We start from the raw sequence: 14,446 nt of genomic DNA, 5'->3' as shown, positions 1-14,446 counted from the left end.
AAAGCTCTGAAAGGGCCTTTTATCAGACTACAAGCTACACTGTTACTTGGGATCTGATCCACTGAAACCAGCAGAGCAGACATTAGAGACAGGCACAACAAGGGGGATTCAGGGGCCCTGCCAAGACTTGGTACCTAGACAATGCTGCTGTCTGGGCCAAGCAGGAAAGAGCTGCCTCTTTTACACAGATTGGCCCCTCACAAGAAAATGGACAGCTAATTCACCAGATACCATACATTATTGGAAAAAGTCAGGGGCAGACCGAGACATGTGGTGAGGGAAAGGAGAAATACTCCCACCGTCTTCCCTGAAGACTCAATAGTGCTCCATGTGGTGACCCAGGGTTCCCACCCTCCCAAATGCACCAGAGGCCCCTTCTGGAGGCAGATGGAGAAGGTACTGGCAGTCCTCTTGGGTCATTAAATGAACTATTCCTGAGACCTGGGCTGATGGAAAGCTAGCAAGGCAAAACACTGGGGTCCAGCCAAATCTGAAGGAGACACCCACAGACTGTGGGTGAGTTGTAGTCTTGAACAGGCTGCCTAGGACCAGACTAGAACAGGATCTGACATCACCAGGGGTGGATCCTGAAAGAGAAGACAGTGGTAAATACTGGATTCCACTGAGACGAATTCCACCATTATCTTCTTTATGATTTGTGTTGTTTTCTCTCCTGCATAGCTTTTTAACATTCATTTATTTTCCTTCAGTTTGTGCTTATTATTTCACTAGTTTTTATATTTTAGTTTATTTCAAAACTCATATTTTGTTCCACCCTTTTCTTACTCCATTTTACATTCTTCCTTTCTCTTCTTATTTTTGTTTTAAATTTTACATTTTCTCTTGCTATGACTCATTTCTATTCTGCACTGTTACTATCTCTCTCCACTTCAGCCTCTCAAAACCATTTTTCTTCTCATTAGTTACCCCACATTCTTTTTCCCATTCTTAAAATGCCATTATTCTCTCTCCACCTTTATCAGTCTTTGCTCATTAGTTATTGATATAGTGGATATTGTTGTATTACTTCGATTTTATTTCTAGATCTTCACTATTTTTGTATTTCAAATCTCAAATTTTACCATTCCCCTCTCCTATTCCATCTTGCCTTCCTCCTGCCCCTTTCTTTTTTGCATTTTAAATTTTGTTTTTCCCTTAGACTGGTTTTCATTCCTCAGTCTTAGTATTCTTTCTCCCTCTATCCTCTCAAAATCACTTTTCTTTCCTCTAGACATCTCATAAGCCTTTCTTTCTTTTTTTCCTTCTTATTTCCATTCCACCTACATTAATCTTTGCTCACTTGTTGTTCATATTGCTGTAGTGGAGTTTGTCTCCAATATGGTTCCTGTTTTTTTTTCACTGTATATTTTTAAAAATTTTTGTTTAAACTTAAACTATATGCATCCCTTCCCTTATTCTATTCTACCTTTGTCTTTCCTTTTTATTTACAGTGTAAATTTTCTTTTCTCTCTTTCTTTGACTTGTTTATCTTCTTTACACTTATTTTTGCTCCTCTTCCTACCCTCTTAAAGTCATTTTTCTTTCAGTTAGGCATCTCATTAATTTTTCTTTTCTTACGATAGCCTTAATCTCTTTACATCTTTATTAATAATTTCCCATTTGCTGTTGATGGTGTGGTTGTGGGTGGGAGTTGTTTTTAAGGGTGTGGGTTTGTTTCCTGGGTTGTTTTGTTTTGTTCTGGAAGCACCTGTATAACAGCATACAAGACATGGTGGGTGGTGTGACTCTCAGTCAGCCAGCCAAATGGAATAACCCACCAAAGAATGACCTAACAACAACCAAAACCTAATTACAACCAAAGAGCCAATATAAATGGCAGAAAAGGCATCCCAAAAGGATAAAGCTTAGAAATCAAAGAGACTGAACCACTGAAGCACACAGGTTTCCTACCACAGAAGATTATTCCACAAAGAAAGGAAGTCAAAGAAGGTCAATCTAATGCACACAAACAAACAAAAAGACTCACTGAAAATGAGTAGACAAAGGAAAAAAAAACAATTTAAAGGAGTAATCTCCAGAAAGAGTGCAAATGAAATTGAGGCAAGCAAACTATCAGACATTGAGTTCAAAATAATGGTTATAAGGATGCACAAGGAGCTCAGTGAGAACTACAAGGAAGTCCAGAGAAGCTACAAAAAACTTACTGTGAACTACACCAGCATGACATAGAAACTATCAATAAGAGCCACAAGGAAATGAAGAAAGCAATATCTGAAATAAGGCATGTATTAAGAGGCATTAAAAGCAGGCTTGATGAAGCAGAGGACTGAATAATTGAGCTGGCAGACAAGGTACAAAGCAACTTCCAGACAGAGCAATAAAATGAAAAAATACTCCAAAAGAATGAAGAGGCATTAAGGAAACTGCAGGACAACATACAATATAATAATAATCATGTCATAGGGATACCAGAAGGAGAAGAAGAGGAGCAAGGAATAGAAAATGTGTTTGAAAAACTAATGGCAGAAAACTTCCTTAACTTGATGAGGAAAAAATTATCCAAGTCCAGGAAGCACAGTGGGTCCCAATCAAGATGAACCCAAAGAGGCCCACTACAAGACACATCATAATGAAAATTGCAAAATTCAAACACAAAGAGAAAATCTTAAAGGCAGCTAGGGAGAAACAGCTAGTGACATGCAAGGGATCTATGAAATGGCTGTCAGCTGATTTCTCAATAGAAACACTACAAGGTGGAAGAGAATGGCAAGAAATATCCCAAGTGATGAAAATCAAAGGCCTGCAACCAAGACTACTCTGCCCAGCATGGTTCTCAATTAAAATGGAAGGTGAAATAAGGAGATCCTCAGACAAAAGAAGGATGAAAGAATACACCTCCACCAAACAAGCATTGCAAGAGATGCTAAAGGGACTGCTTTAAGAAGTAAAAAAAGAGGGAGAGAGGAACACAGGTATAAAGAAAATTGGCAATGAATAAGTATCTATCAATAATAACCTTAAATGTAAATGGATTAAATACTCTAATCAAAAGACATAGGGTAGCTGAATGGATAAAAAAGCATGACTCATATATGCTGTTTACGAGAGGCCCACCTCAGAACAAAAAATCCACACAGATGGAAAGTGAAGTGATGGAAAAAAACTGTTCCAAGAAAACAGACATGAAAAAAAGCTGTGGTAGCAATATCACACAAAATATATTTTAAAACAAAGGCCATAAATAAGAAACAAAGAAGGAACCTACATAATACCTAACACAGCAATTCATCAAGAAGAGATAATCCTTGTAAACATATATGAACCTAATATAGGAGCATCTAAATATATACAGAAAATCTTTGAGGACTTCAAGAAAGATAATGATAGCAACAAACTCATCATAGAAGATTTTAACACCCCATTGCCAACAATGAATAGATCTTCCAATCACAGAATCGAAAAAGATGTTGTGGCACTGAACAACACTCTAGATCAAATACACTTGATTGTTATATACAGAACCTCTCACCCCACAGAAGCAAAATATACATTCTTTTCAAATGCACAAGGGACATTTTAAAAGATAGACCACATGGTAGGACACAAAACAAGCCTCAACAAATTGAAGAAAATTGAAATCATATAAATCATATCTGTATTCAGATCACAATGGATTGAAACTAGAACCCAACCTCAAGAGAAAAACCCCAAAACATTCACATATATGGAGAGTGAATAACTTGTTATTAAACAATGAATGGGTTAATAATGAGATAAAAAAGAAATAAACAAGTAACTGAGAGTAAATGAAAATGAACACACAACAACCCAAAACCTATGGAACACAGTGAAAGCAGTACTGAGAGGGAAGTTCATAGCAATACAAGCCTACCTGAAATAGATAGAAACCTCTAAAATAAACAACCTAATGGATAGATGTAACACAATTCCCATTAAAATACCAATGGTGTATTTCACAGATCTAGAGTAAATACTTCAAAAATTTATATGGAACAAAAAAAGAGCCCAAATAACCTCGGAAATCTTGAGAAAGAAGAACAAAGTGGGAGGGATCACAATACCTGATATCAAACTATATTACAAGGTGACTGTAATCAAAACAGTCTGGTACTGGCATAAGAACAAACACATAGATCAATGGAATAGAATAGAAAACCCAGAAATAAACCCAAGTCTCTATGGTTAATTAATATATGAAAAAGGAGGCATGAGCATAAAATGGAGTAAAGATGGCTTCTTCAGTAAATGGTGTTGGGAGAACTGGAATGGTACATGCAAAAAAGTGCAACTAGACCACCAACTACACCATACAGCAGAATAAACTCAAAATGGATGAAAGGCTTAAATTTAAGATATCCCACATAGCAATATTTTTGAGGATATATCTCCAATGGCAAAGGAATAAGGGAAAAATAAACAAATGGGACTACATCAAACTAAAAAGCCTTGGCATGGCTAAAGAAACCACCATCAGCCCTGGCTGGTGTGGCTCAGTGGATTGAGTGCTGGCCTGCCGACCAAAGGGTCACCAGTTTGATTCCCAGTCAGGGCACATTCCTGGGTTGCAGGCCAGGTCCTCAGTAGGGGGCACATGAGAGGCAACCACACAGGAGTGTTTCTTTCCCTCTCTTTCTCCTTCCCTTCCCCTCTCTCTAAAAATAAATAAATAAAATCATTTAAAAAAAGAAACCACCTTCAAAATGAAAAGGGAACTGACTTTATGGGAGAACATATTTGCCAATAATACACCTGACAAGGGTTTGATCTCCAAAATATACAAAGAACTCACATAACTCCACCCCAGGAAGACAATCCAATTAAAAAATGGGTAAAGGACCATAACAGATTCATCTCCAAGGAGGACATACAGAGGGCCCATAGACATATGAAAAGTTGCTTATCATCACTAGCCATCAGAGAGACGCAAACTAAAACCACAATGAGATAATCATGTCACACCTGTCAGAATCACCATCATTAATAAATCAACAGACAAGTGCTGGTGAGGATGTGGAGAAAAGGGAACCTTAGTACACCATGGTAGGAATGCAGACTAGTGCAGCCACTGTGGAAAACAGTATGGAATTTCCTCAGAAAACTAAAAATGGAACTGTGTTTTGACCCAACAATTCCACTGCTGGGACTATAGCCTAAGAATCCTGAAACATCAATTCAAAAGAACCTATGCACCCCAATGTTCATAGCAGATCAATTTGTAAATAATTTTTTTAAAAGAATGAGGAAGATCTCCATGAACTGATGTGGGGTGATTTTCTGGTTACACTGCTAGTTGAAAAAAAAAGCAAAGTGCAAGACAGCATAACAAAATGTACAAGCATCTGTTCATTTGTGTAGAAATAAAACATAGTAAAGATAAACTGAAGACTAATGGGATTTCTTTCCTACAGGATGTGGGTGGTAACATGGCCAAAAAAAAAACACATGAGAATAGAGTGTGTAATACTTCTCTGAGAATTCCTTTTTGAGCATTTCTAACTCCTAGAACTATGTTAAACTTTCACATACTGAAAGTAAGTACATCAATAAAATCAACAAGGATTGTAGAAACCCTAAAATAGAATACAAAAAGAAACAAACAATCTATATTTTAAAATAAATAACATGACTGCACTGAATATTAGAAAAAGAGAACCAGTTCAAATAACTATTATTTCATACTTAAGAGTTTTATTGGTTGTTTTGAGCATCAATATACATGTATATAAACAGTTTGTTCACATTTTAATTATGTACCAAAAACCTAAAAAGCTGTGCAGTTGTAATTTTTTAATAAATAGTTACAGTATTTCAATGACTTAGTCTAAAATTTGAAGGCAGATTTTCCTTAACAGGGTATCAAGTACCAATCAATACCTTTAAATATTTGATAATGTGTTACATTGTAAATCTAACTAATGCAGAATTTAATATTATCCATAGGTGTCCTGGCTGGTGTGGCTCAGCTGATTGAGTGCCAGACTGCGAACCAAAGGGTCCCCAGTTCAATTCCCAGTCAGGGCACATGCCTTGGCTTGCAGGCCAGGTCTCCAGTGGGGGACACCTAAGTGGAAACCACACACTGATGTTTCTTTCTCCCTCCCTTCCCATCTCTAAAAATAAGTAAGTAAAACTATTTTTAAATATTATCCATAGGTGAAATTTAAATCTTTCACATTATATAACAAAGGCAAACTGGACTACCACCAAATACATTTCAAAGTGCACACAATTTTGACAGAGAAAGCTGCGGTCAAAGAGTTTTCTTTAAGAAATAGCTCAGGCTGGTGTGCCTCAGTGGATTGAGTGCCAGCCTGCAAACCAAAGGGTCGCCAGTTTGATTCCCAATCAGGGCACATGCCTGGGTTGCAGGCCAGGTCCCTAGTAGGGAGCATACAAGAGGCAAACGATTGAGGTTTCTCTTGCACCTGGATATTTCTCTCCCTCTCTTTTTCTGTCCCTTCCCCTCTCTCTGAAAGTAAATAGAGTAAAATCATTTTTTAAAGAATTGATTATACTAAAAAAAAACAACAACATAAAGTAGAAGCCATTCAAAACGCTGAAGGCTTATTAAATGCATGGCTGAGACTCCAAATGGCCATTTCATATGCATTGTATTATAAGATATAAAAACTGCCTCCCCAAACCTGAAGAATGCCAAGTTTACATCCAAGATAGTCAAACCCTCCCGTAATTTAAAACCCCACCATTTTCTGTTAGCACCAAAAACAAAAACAAAAGAATCCAACTAACAAATTATTCCACCTCATGAATAAAAGCATTTACACTTAACACATGAGACGAAGTGGCATTTCCTTCTTATAATTGTTTCTAGAGCTATTTAAAAACTTGCATTTACAGAATAGTTGATAAAAAGTTCCTATGATTGTACAGAGATACACGGATCACTTATAAAACATATGCACATATACATATTAGAAGCAGGATTCTGCTGTTTTCAGTTCTCCATTTTCTGCAGGTCAATCATTGGTTTGTTGATTAGCCATTTCAGTCTGTTTGCCCTTTGTTCCCCATTTATCTACTTTTTTTTACTTTTTTTGCCTTTTTTTGTTGGAGGATTTTTCCTTTTCTGCTGCCTTTTTGGACTTTGCCTCTGAGCATTGCAGGAGCAGGTTTACCTGACAACCTCACAGTTCTCTTGAGTTCTCCCTTCACCAACCCTTCAACTGAATTGATCTTCCTCTGGGCCACCTTAGTGGCAGGAAGGGTGCAATCTGGGTACCCATGGGCCACTTTGAAAACAGAGCCTTAGGGAAGCAAAGATGCTTGGCCTCTGCCCTCTTCCAGCCCTTCAGTAACTTTTGAACACAATGTTTGCACAATATGACCTCGGGCTAAAAATGAAAAAACTCTAAAAAATATTGAATTCTAATTTGCAGGCTTCTTTTCATCAGAGGCATGGGTTTGTCATACAAAATTTCTTTCTGTGTATTCTAGGATTGACCAATATGTAGATATATCATGGACAAAACCAGCCACATTTCTCACTGTTAGAGAAGAAAGTTAGAAACATAGAACTTGGGGGAAATAGAATGAACCCTGTAGTGTTTGTTGAATTGGATCAGAGGTATCATTGTGACATAATGGATTTTAATATAGATATGGATAAGATATGCAAATAGATACAGATGTATATGGGTGAATACATGTGTCTATTTTTGAAGTTTGTTAGTAGAGGGACAACACCTAGAAGCAACAACACCCAGGAAGTAATGGGCACACTTAGTGCCCAGATATTGGTTTCTAAATACTCAAAGGAGCCTGAACTCCTTGAAGAAATGGCTAATTTCAAGATAGAGGCAGAAAAGGAACAAGATAAGTCTGTAATATCTTGCTGTGCCAAAAAGTAAGCAACTGTTCAAAACATAAGAGGGTATGTCAAAAGGAATCAGGACCCATTTCTTAGGTGTTTCCACTGACCAAATGCCTGATAATTTGAGCATCTGAAAAATGAGAGTAAAAGACTTTATTCCATTACATAAAATAAGAATCTATGAATCTATACTGATTAAATAAATAAATAAGAATTAAAAAGAGAAAGGGAATAGAAAGCTAACTAATTAATGTAGAAGAAATGATAGAAAAATTATCATTTGGCAAGAATAATAGCAATAATTTCAGGCAAGACTCATATCTAGTGTGTAAAACTTTGAGGATATTTACATAATTTTAAAATATCTCCCCATATGGAGGTTTTTAAATAAAAGGGGGGAAAATAGGTTATGGTGAGCAAACCCTGGCATAAATGCCCTCAACCAGTGATCAAAATTAACATCATCATTAATGGGAGTGATTGACATTGTGTCTCCTGACATGATGCAGAAAGTAGAACACAGAATCACTTCAGGGTTATTCCTGCCCAAAATACATAAATATAATCAGGAGTAAACAAACAGATCCAAAATGAGGAATATTCTATCTAGTTAGTACTGTTAAAAGCTGTCAATGTCTTAATAAAGAACAAAGTGACAGTAACCAGAGGGGAGGAGGGAGAAGAATAATGGGATAAAATAGGGGAAGAGTCATCAAGGAACACATATAAAGGACTGGTAGAGAAAACCAAAGGGGATAGGTTTGAAAGCGGTGGGCGGGCATGGTTGGGGTGAGGGGAAAATGCAGACAGCTGTACTTGAACAACAATAAAATAATTTTAAAAATAAAATAAAATTTTTAAAAAGGATCACTAAAGCAGAAAATTTAAAAAATTTTGTCAGTCTCTTAAAATATAAAGAAAGATGGTTTCAGATGAAAGGAAACTAAATAGACATGAAAATTGAATGTACCATGTGTTTCTGTACTTAGTTTATATATAGGACATTTTTCAGAAATTGCCAAAATCTTAATTAAGTCCATAGTTAAATAAATAATATTGTGCTGATGTTAATTTACTGATTTTGATAATAGTGTTGTTGTTATGCCAGAGAATGTCTTTGCTTTTAGTAAATATACACTGAAGTACTTAAGGATAAAGGGCTACCATTACTGTAATTTACTCTAAAATGGTTCCAAAAATATACATAATAATATGTATATCAAATAATAAGTATATATATAATATGATTTATATGCATTTATATGCATATGTTACATATACATATGCAGGAAAGTCCCTATCTTGGAGAGATATTTTAAGAATTAAAACCATGTAGAGATAGTAGTACTGGTTTTGGTACATTATAGATACTGGACATATGTTAATGATTGTTGTCACTATTGGCATTTAGAACTTAGTTTCTTCACCTCTAAAATTGACTTATTTTTTCTGTTTTGTTTGTTCACTTATATTGTTGTTCACATATAAGTGAGATCATATGGTATTTGTCTTTCTCTGACTGACTTATTTTAGTCAGCATAATGTTCTCCAGGTTCATCCATGTTGTCACAAAGGGTAAGATTTCATTCTCTTATATGGATGAATAATATTTTCTTTTGCATACCCCACAGGGTATTAACTAAGATAATGTTTGTAAATGTGTGTGAACCTTAATATACTCTAAAAAGTGAAATCATCATGATTAAAATTATTTTTATATTTTACTAACACTTCCATACTGCATATTGTGTAGCAACATGGTCTCATTTAGTCTTCATAGCAACCCTACTGAGGTAGATATTACCACCCCATTTTATAGGTGAGGAAATTGAAACCCAAAGTCATACAGCAATAAGTTGTAGATCCAACCTGTGAGATTAAAGAGTCTGACTCTGGAGTTTGTACACTTAAAGATTATTCTGCATTGATTGTAATTTCTTTTGTTACTTAATTTTTATTTCATGCATCTTAATACCTTCTTCATGTTTTAAGAAGAAGCATTAGACTGCTAGTATTCTAGGATTTGGTGACAATCTCATGGTGGCCCTCTCTAACTACTTAACACAGTACTATTTTTGGTTTTCTATAATTTTTATGCCCTCTTTTTCCAACAAAATGGGGGCATCTTTTCTCTTTTATATATTATTCTGCTACTCTCCCTTATATAAAGCTATGTGGAAACTTTTAAATTTCACTTTTTTCCCCAGAATCTCCCTTAGACTTGCACATAGTGGTTCATGTGTGACAGAATAATGATTTTATACAAGAAATTGAGCATGGTGTTTTCCCTTCTGTTTTCAGTCCCATTTCTGAAAGTGCCCAGCCTTTGGTCAGTAATTTGAAAGGCTGAGCTTTTAGGAAACTGCCTGCAAGTGAAACTGGTACTTGCAATCTCATCTCTAGCTAAACTATTAAAATAAGACTCTGAAAGTGATTTGGGGGTGTCTAGAAATAATTTGCTTCTCTTATGTTTTACCTTTTGTTTCATTTGGTTAGAGATTGATTATTATTCTGATTGGACAGATACGTGCAAAAAAATAAAACTAGACCACTTTCTTATACCACACACAAGAATAAATTCAAAATGGATCAAAGAGTTAAATGTTAGACCCGAAACCATAAAAAATCATAGAAGAAAACAGGCAGCAAAATCTTGGACATTGTTTGTAGGAATATTTCATTGGATATATCCCCCCAGGCAAAGAAAACAAAAAGACAAATAAACAAATGGGACTACATCAAACTAAAAAGTTTTTGAATAGCCAAGGAAATCATTAACAAAATGAAAAGACAATCCACAGAATGGGAAAAACATATTCACAAATATGTCTGATAAGAGGTTAATATCCAAAATTTATGAACTACTTAAAAAACTCAACACCAAAAAAAACAAACAACCAAATTAAAAAATAGGCAAAGCATCTGAACAGACACTTCTCCAAAGAGGACATACAGATGGCCAATGGACATATGAAAAGATGCTCAATATCACTAATCATCATAGAAATGCAAATTAAAACCACAATGAAATATCACCTCACACCTGTCAGAATGGTTGCCATCAATAAATCAACAAACAACAAGTGCTGGTAAGGATGTGGAGAAAGGGGAACCCCCTTGCACTGTTGGTAGGAATGAAGACTGGTGCAGCCGCTATGGAAAGCAAAAAGGTGATACCTCAAAAAATTTTAAATGGATCTGCCTTTTGACCCAGCAATCCCCCTTCTGGGAATATATCTGAAGGAACCCAACACACTAATTCAAGAGAACCTAAGTACCCCTATGCTCATTTCAGTGTTATTTGCAACTGCCAAGCTATGGAAGCAGCCCAAGTGTCCATCAGTAGATGAGTGGATAAAACAACTGTGGGACATTTACACAGTGGAATGCTACTTGGCTGTAGAAAAAAGAAGAAAACTTTACCATTTGAGACAGTATGGATGGACCTGGAGAACATTATTCTAAGTGAAATAAGTCAGTCAGAGAAAGACAAATACAATATGATCTCACTCATATGTGGAATCTAATGAACACAATGAACTAACAGGGAAAATGTGGACAGACTCATAGATGGAGAGCAAGATGACAGCTAGCTGGTGGGGAAGGTTGGAGGTGGAGGGAATTGAGCAAAAAGGAAAAAGTACCCATGGCATTGACAAGTGTCATGATTGCTGGGAGGAGAGATATAAGGGGATTAAATGGTAGTGGAAAAATACAATAAAGATAAAAATTGAAAAATTATAAATATTTTTGTAAAGGTGACAGACAATAAATGCATAAGAGCTGTTGGAGGTTGTAAGAGAAACTGTGACAGTTAAATTCCTGGTTTACATAAAATTCCAAAATGTGAATTAAATTTAGGCAAATTTTCTCCTAAATAATAGCTTTAGAAACCTACATCACAGCTCTATTTTCAAAGGACTGGTTCTTCAGTTCATGAATTGGCAACTATGTAAGATAATCATGGCTACAAGGAACAAAAAAATCCATTCTTGCTGTTTTAAGCCTGTCATGAAGAAGTTGTATTTTAACTCTTCCTCTTTTAAGAAATTAGGAAACACAACTATTTGTGTATTTTCATTCTCACTCTTAAAAAAAATAACCAGCATAAAATGAAAGTGGTAAAGGAACAATTGAAAATAGCAACAGTAGATTGGTGTACTAGATGATGTCTCACGCTTCTCTGAAGTTCTGTTCAATTTTTTATATTTAATTTTTCTCTGTTCTTCAGATTATATGCTATGGTCTGAATCTTTGTGTCCCTGCAAATTTCACATGTTGAAATCTTAACCCCCAATGATATATTAGGGAGTGAGGCCTTTGGGAAGGGATTGGGTAATGAGGATGAAATAGAAGGGATTGGTGCCCTTATAAAAGAGAAATCAAAGAGATCCCTAACACCTTCTACCATGTGAGGACACAGTGAAATGATGACCTTCTATGAACAAGGAAGTGGGCCCTCACCAGACACCAAATCTGCTGGCACCTTGATCTTGGACTTTGTAGCTTCCAGAACTATGAGAGATATACACGTGTTATTAACAAGCCACTCAGTCTATGGTATTTTGTTCTAGCAGCAAAAACAGACTAAAACATTGCATAATTCCTATTGATCTATCTTGAGGTTCACTAATTCTTTCTTCTGCTACCTCAAACCTACTGTAATATCCCTATAGTGAATTTTTCATTTCAATTTTTTTTTCTGCTCCAAAATTCCCATTTGGTTCTTTTAAAGAATTTACATATTTTTAAATTCTCTATTTGATGAGTCATTGTCATCATACCTTCCTTTAATTTTTTTAAACATATTTATAACAGCTGCTTTAATGTCTATTTCTTGTAAGGCCAATAGCTGCACCCCTTCAAAGGCAATTTACATTGCCTTCTTTTTTCCTATGTACAGGTCACATTTTTTTGCTTCTTTGTGAGTGTTCTAATTTTTTGTTAATAACTGGAAATTAAGGTTAATGTATTGCAGCAACTCTATATACTGATCATCCCCCAGGGATTGTTTTTGCTGCTATTGTTTGGTCAGTCATTTATTTGTTTAGTAAATTGGCTAGGCTAAATCTGCAAAGTCTATTTCCCCTACAATACATAGCCTCTGGTGTCCTTGCTTAGATTTCTACTGTTTTTTTCTCTTTCAGCCTAACTAGCTGGTGCTCACCCTTGAGTGAGTATAAGTCACTTATAGAACAAATGTTGCACTTAAGCACACATAGCCAGTTATACCATTTTCCTTTATCATTAGAGGTTTGTGTGGCTTGGATGCTACTATCACAATTCAAGGAGTTTACATTTTTTTTGCCTTATGTTCAGAGAGGGACTAGTAGCTGAGAGGTTCTCTATTAAATAGCTCTTGAGAGAGTACACCCTTGGGTATGCACATAGTCTCTCAGACTGCCAGTGATGACTGATAATATCTGTAGAACTGGCTTCCTAGGAGTCACCCCTGGGTATGAGGAGCTTATTGTTAGTGTTTGGTCAAAGGTGTGTTTAAGCCCCTTATGCCAGTGAGGCTTCCACCCTGTGTTGAGAGGGTCTGTGTATGGCTTGGGATGCTTTCAAGCCTACCTCATGTTCTGCTCTGATTGCTCCTGAGTGAGTGCAGCTTCCACATAGTCACAGCTTTCCCAAGCCAACAGATTTGACTATGATGCTAGGAGGGCTTTTCTTAACTGTTTCTCTGATTTTTCTCTTCAACTGGTTGCTCTGCTACTTTGTTTATATCATAGCGTTACCAGCTTCCTCTTTTTGTCCACCAAGACCTTCATTGTTTTCAAGAACACCCTTAAGCATAGAGTTCTCCATACTCTGCCCCCTAAACATATCTTTGGGGCTCTTCAACTCTCTTGACCTTCCTTTCCTCCCAGGCAGAGTTCCTATGCTACTACACTGGAGCTGGGTCCAAGGACCTACTTTTCCTGGAGTGAGAACATCACCATATGACATCGGTACTGGGGGGTGGTGGCAATCTCTAATGTTCTTCCTTTGTCCTCTGGGCTTGGAACATTCACCCAGTGATTTGGCTTGGGTGGGGATAATCTACACCAGTATTCAAGTGCAGTATGCTTGCTACACTTGAGGTAAAACTTCTACCCTACAAGGAGGAACTTGGTGGTAAAGAAAGACAAAGTCCTTTTGACCACACCCACCTGGAATAGAGCTTCTACAACAAGATGCTGGGGAAATGAGAAACACTAGGATCTTGATTTTCCCATGTTGAAACCATAGCCTCAGATTGCAAACTATGGAGAAAGGGTTCTTATCTTCTTGGTTACACACAGCCAAATTGGAGCTTCCATAAATAGACTGGGAAGAGTGGGCAAGTCCTTTGCTGTTCTTTCAGAGATTCAGTAAATTTACTTGAATGAACATTTCTCCATTAGATGTATGTTCTTAAAATAATAATGAGAGATTTTAAATGATTGCTTTATAAATAATTTTAGCAGTTCAATTTTTATTTTGCTGGAGTGAGGTTCTGCTGAACTGCTTCTTCCATCATTCCAGAAGTGTTGTTCCCCCTCCTTTATTTTAACAGGATGAAACTGAAGTCCAGAAAAATGGTAAATTGCTTACACATTGATGAGACTTTTGAGCAGGACTCAGAGCCAAAGTTTTTTACACTACTTC

General features: G+C 36.4%; 1 pseudogene; it reads right to left on the bottom strand.

The window, feature by feature from the left end:
* The window catches only part of LOC123827733, a 47,237-nt pseudogene extending 33,472 nt beyond the window's left edge, over positions 1 to 13,765 (bottom strand).
* Positions 13,766 to 14,446: the final 681 nt, after the last annotated feature.

The sequence above is a fragment of the Phyllostomus hastatus genome, unplaced genomic scaffold (assembly GCF_019186645.2).
Source record: "Phyllostomus hastatus isolate PE091 unplaced genomic scaffold, TTU_PhHast_1.1 phas_contig_90, whole genome shotgun sequence".
In the NCBI taxonomy this organism is placed as follows: domain Eukaryota; kingdom Metazoa; phylum Chordata; class Mammalia; order Chiroptera; family Phyllostomidae; genus Phyllostomus; species Phyllostomus hastatus.
This window is presented reverse-complemented; position numbering and strand designations above follow the sequence as displayed.